A 6000-nucleotide genomic window follows, 5' to 3' on the forward strand; every position below is an offset into this window, starting at 1 on the left:
GACTGCTCCTTTTTATTTTCACACACACACACGCATGAGTCAGCTCCCGCTGTTTGCTAAGCTTGAGGCACTCTGCTAAATACAGGAATATCTCCACGATAGATATTCCAACAGGTTATGTTTGCCCAGATTTTTTGAAAGCCCAGAATTCTGGAAGAGAACTGGGTGACCGATCCTGAACAACCAGCTTTCCGAAAGCGATTTGCTGCTGAGAGATCTTCCTGACTCCAAAGGGTTACAGATTCGTGTTCCGGCCGTCTCAACGAAAGACCGAAAGACCGGTGGAATCGAACGTTCCCTTACAAGAGGAGGATCGGCTGTTTAAAGAGCGAAGGTGAGCTCAAAAAGCCCCAAGGGGGTGCTCGAATTGCTCTTTTGTGTGTGAGTTTATAATGCAGCCTACTACAATGGCTCGCCAGAAGGATGACCGCCACAGGATTGAGCTTTTGAATGATGATAATTATAATGCTTGGAAAAAGAGAATAGAAGTTGCAATGAAGTCGGAAGGTTTAACAAAATACCTCTGCGAGGACCCACCCGATAACCCTAGCAACGATTGGCTGAGGGGGGATGGCAAAGCACAGGACCTTATCCTGAGTAATATTACTGACTCTGTTCTTTGTGAATTGTGTAATGCACAGACAGCTAAATAAATGATTAAAATCATTGACGGGATGTTTATCAAGAAGGGTTGGCCCTACTTTCTAGCCATGAGGAGAAAATTGGACTCCTTAAATACAGAGATGGACAGAATATTAGAGAGCATATTTACCAACTGAAGGAATTGCTTGCGCAAATTGAGATGGCAGGAATGCCGGTTACTGAAACAGAGAAATTATGTACCTTGTTTATAAGCTTGCCAGAATGGTGCATTCCACTTGTTGGGCAACTAGAACGTAAGCCTGATTTAACTTTTAAAGAAGCATGTCATGAAGTTACTATGGAAATTGTGAGAAAAGGAATGTGGAATGACCAGCCTTTGTCAGAAGAGGTTGCTTACAAACTGACAGTGAGGGACCACCATGTTACACAAAGGCCCCCTTCTCCCAAACTTCGGAACAAAGACTTAAGTCACGAGGGACGAAGGGAGGAGCTGAACAGAGCGGGAAATGGTCAATTTGAAAGGAGTCGTTTTGGCGCGCGAGCAAGGAGCCCCTCCCCCCAAATGGGATCAAGGAATTCAACAGTTGTTTGTTTTGGCTGTTCTGAGAAAGGCCACAAGGTGTCAGAATGTCCTAACAAGCGTAACTCAGGACTAGATAGCCACCACAGGGATAAGGATTTTTATGAACGAAAATATGATGAAAAGGCCAGACATTTTAACTACTCAATTGGGGGAGGACCCTCTGAGAGCTCGCGTTTTATCCTTGATTCTGGTTCAACTACGCACATCTCTAATCGAAGAGATTTCTTTACAACATTAGAATGTGTTTCCCCACAAGAGGTCATTACGGGAAATGGAGAAAGGGTCATTGCAAAGTAGAGAGGGGGTGGTTTTTTGGTTTGTCGGCTGCAAGATGGTGAGATGTGTGAATTTCCATTGAAAAATGTCTTATATATACCTAACTTTTCATGTAATGTAGTTTCCTGGAGTAAGCTTGCTGAAGAAGGTTATGAATTTCATGCAAAGGGAACTAAATGTACAATTTCATTGAATGGGAAACCTTGTATGATTACTGTACAGCGGAGTGGGTTACTGATTGTTCAAGAGGAACAAGATGCATTTTCAGACAGAGGAATTAATTCATGAAGTGTGTACTGATATTCCCCAAGATGAAGTTAACACGGCAAAATGCTGTGGAAAGACAGAGTGTTCAACGTTGTGGTATCGGCGCCTCGGCCATGCCAATCTTCAAACGATCAGGGAGATGGCAAGGGGAGACCTAACCCAAGATTTTGTTTTTACAGACTGTGATTCTGAAACTAACTGTGTTTGTTGCATCAGGTCCAAAGCAGTGAACAGACATTTTCCAAAGTATAGTGAAAGGAAGACCACAGCTCCGCTTCAGCTCATTCATAGTGACCTATGTGGCGGACTGCCACCAACACTGGGTAATTTCAGATATTTCCTTACCCTGATTGATGACTATTCACGTTATATTGTTGTATATTTGCTTTCTGAGAAATCTCAGGTCTTTGACAAGCTGAGAGAGTATGCAGCCACTATGCAGAACAAGTTTGGACAGAAGATACAAGTTCTTTGGTCAGATTCAGGTGGGGAGTACATCTCTAAGACAATGCAACAGTTCCTGAAGGATGAAGGCATTCAGCATCAAACGACAGTGCCGTATAATCCATCTCAGAACGGTGTAGCAGAGAGATGCAACCCAATGCTAGTTGAAATGGTAAGCGCATGCTTAAAGATGCAAATCTTCCACACAACTACTGGGGAGAGGCTGTCATGGCAGCAGCATACACCAGAAATAGATTGCCCACAAAGGCATCAGGGAGAACCCCTTATGAACTATGGCATGGACATTAGCCAAGTGTACAGCATCTGCGTGTTTTTGGCAGCAAGACCTATGCCCACGTTCCAAACGGGAAACGCAGTAAACTAGATGGCACTGCACATGAGGGAATTTTTGTTGGCTATTCAGCTAAAAACAAGGGTTACAGAATAATAGACCCAACCACTAAAAGAATTTCTGTTAGTGGATGTCATGGGCCCTGCCTTGGGAGCTGAGGACTTGGAGGACTCTGAAGCTGAAGTGGAGGAACAGGTTGCCTCTGGGCCTTCAGTACCTCCATTGCAGTCAGTAGCACAGGAGCCTGAAACAACTCAGCAGGAACCACAGCTAGGCAGAGAGATGGAACAAGGGCAGACAGAAGCTACTCTTCCCCCAACCCCTGCAGCAGAAGCTGAGAATGGCAGCCGTCCAAGCTCACCTCAACCTAATAGGCATATCAGGACTCGGCAGCGTGTGGTTTTGCAGGGTAAAAAGAGGAGTGCTCGCTTGGAGAGGCTAAACAGACAGAGAACTGGTGCTGAGTCTTTTCAGGATGAAGCCTAGCTTGGAAGTGCACTGACTGATAAAGGCAGTGCAGGCATGCTTTCACTTTGCGGAAGCAACCGTGCAGTTTCTCTGTGTTCCTGCTACTGCCTCTGATTAACCTTTCTGGCCGTTGACTCCTGCCTGCTTTGACAATGCCTCTGACTTCTGACCCTGGTAGATAGCATAATCTTTGTCGCCTGCTTCGAAAGGGGCTAAATACCTCCCGCACATCTGAGGACTGCGGGCACCGCCCAGCCCTTGGCCTACGCCGGCACAGCTTGCTTCCGCCCACAAAAAGCAACTGCCTGGCTCCCAGCCATGATGGAGGATGAGACTGCAGCTGCTTTAGCTATACTCTCTTCAGAAAACCAAATGCTGAGAAGCCAATTAGCAGCCGTAACTGCTGATAACAGGGCTTTGCAAGATCAGTTCCAACAACTTAATCAGGCACTTGTAGCTGTTCAGCAGCAGTTGGCTGCTATGGCAGTTGCTCCAGCGCCAGTCCTACCTGCAAGTAAATGCCCTGTGGCCTTGCCAGAGAAATTTGGAGGTAAACCAGCAGACTTTCCTTTGTTTCTGGCTCAGTGCAAGCTGTTTATGAAGGTGAGAAAGCATGATTTCCCCGATGAGCAAACTAAGGTGGCCTTCATTTTAAGTCTATTAAAAGACCAGGCAGCCAAATGGGCCACGCCCCTGCTTGTAGCAGACTCTCCTATGTTGAGTAACTATGCCGCCTTCCTGGCACAATTTACAGCAGCCTACTCTGGCCCACAGAAGCTGGCAAGGGCCAACCGACAGCTCCGTCGGTTGCAGCAAGGAAAACAGTCTGTGGCTGCTTACACCGCTGAGTTCAGGCTTTTGGCACAGGACCTGGACTGGAATGATGGGGCTCTACGTGATCAGTACTTGGAGGGCCTGTCAGACCAAGTACTGGATGAAGTCGCCCGGGTTGAAGACCAGCTACCCTTGACTCCCTGATGACCCTGTGCTTGCAGATTGATGGGCGCCTGGAAGATAGAAGACTCACCAGGAGTGCCGGCCGGGGCCAGGGGACAAATCAGCTACCTTTGCAGTCCCTTCCACCCACTGGACCAACGCCCTGGCCAGCAACAGATGCTGGGGAGCCTATGCAATTAGGGGCCGCCCGCCCACGGCTTACTGTGGTGGAGAAGGAGCGACGTCGCAAGGACCATCTCTGCCTGTACTGTGGGGGCCCAGGCCACTTTGCCAGTGCTTGTCCTGCAAAGCAACCCCGGCCGGGAAACTCCAACTCCCAGGTGCCACTGGGCCTAGCTACCTGGGACGGACAACAAAAACAGATGGCCCACTCTGGGGAGGACCTCGTCACGTCCTAGTCCCTGTGCGGTTGTATCCTTCGGGGGGTCCCTGGATCCTGACTCATGCCTTGGTGGACTCCGGGGCCTCACGCTCCTATATGGACCGGACTTTTGCCAACCAGCACCAGATTCTCCTGGAGAACAAGGCTGTGGCTATCCCAGTGGAAGCCATTGATGGGAGGCCTCTGCGTTCTGGACCGGTTGCACAAGAAACTCGACCTTTGACCCTATGCATCCAGCATCATCAGGAAACTATACGTTTAGATATCGCACACATGCCACGATTCCCCTTGGTACTGGGAATGGACTGGCTGATGCTCCACAACCCATGTATCGATTGGGTAGCACGGGAACTCCACTTCCAGGAACCATGTCCGCACCAAGAAACCCACTTGACGGTAGGGGTAGCTATGACCCCAGACACTTCAAGCCTCCCTGAGGTCTATAAGCCCTACCAGGACGTTTTTGACGAAAAGGGGGCAGACCAGTTCCCCCCTCATCGATCATTTGACTGTGGGATTGAATTGCAGCCTGGTGCACCACTTCCTGTCTGTCGGCTGTATTCCCTGTCTGATCCGGAGCGAGCAGCCTTGAGGGACTTTCTGACCAAGAACCTACAGCAAGGGTTCGTTCAATCCTCAGCATCCCCAACAGCAGCACCTGTTCTCTTTGTGAAGAAGAAGTGTGGGGAGCTTCGGCTATGTAACGACTACCGCGCCCTGAACAAGATCACTATCAAGGACCGGTATCCATTGCCCTTGATTTCTGAGCTCCTAGAACGGGTGAATGGCGCACGCGTGTTCACCAAACTTGACCTGAGGGGTGCCTACAACCTCATCCGTATCCGAGCCGGGGATGAATGGAAAACTGCATTCAGCACCCGTTATGGCCACTACGAGTATTTGGTGATGCCTTTTGGCCTTTGTAATGCTCCTGCGGTGTTTCAGCGTTTTATCCATGAGGTGTTCCGGAATCTCCTAGACCAGTTCGTGGTTGTCTACTTGGATGACATCCTAATTTACTCACGGAACTTGGCCCAACATGTCACCCATGTTCAGATTGTTTTGCAACGTCTGCGTGAACATCGGCTATATGCCAAGCTTGAAAAATGTGCATTCCACCAGACCACTATTGACTTCCTAGGACATCGCATCTCCCCTCAGGGCATCCAGATGGATCCTACCAAAGTGGACACCGTATTGCAGTGGCAGCCGCCTCGAAACCGTAAGGACCTCCAACGGTTCCTCGGCTTTGTGAATTACTATCGTCAGTTTGTGGAGAATTATGCAGCTTTCGCAGAGCCATTGACTAGGTTGTTACGACCACAGGAGCCATTCCGATGGGATGCAACAGCACAACAAGCATTCCAGGCCCTAAAAGCACGTTTCCTCGTGGACCCTATCCTGCAACATCCCAACCCTGACTTGCCTTTTATAGTAGAAACTGATGCCTCCAGTACTGCTGTGGGTGCTGTGCTCTCCCAGCGGGTACAGCCTATCCAGCCGCTCCAACCATGTGCCTTCTATTCCCGTCAACTGACTCCTGCAGAACGGAATTACACCATCTGGGAGAGGGAACTCCTGGCGATCAAAGTTGCTTTCGAGGTCTGGCGCCATCACCTTGAAGGGGCCCGGCACCCAGTCCAAGTCTGGACAGACCATACGAACCTG

The sequence above is a fragment of the Euleptes europaea genome, chromosome 1, assembly GCF_029931775.1.
Source record: "Euleptes europaea isolate rEulEur1 chromosome 1, rEulEur1.hap1, whole genome shotgun sequence".
NCBI classification, from domain to species: Eukaryota; Metazoa; Chordata; class Lepidosauria; order Squamata; family Sphaerodactylidae; genus Euleptes; species Euleptes europaea.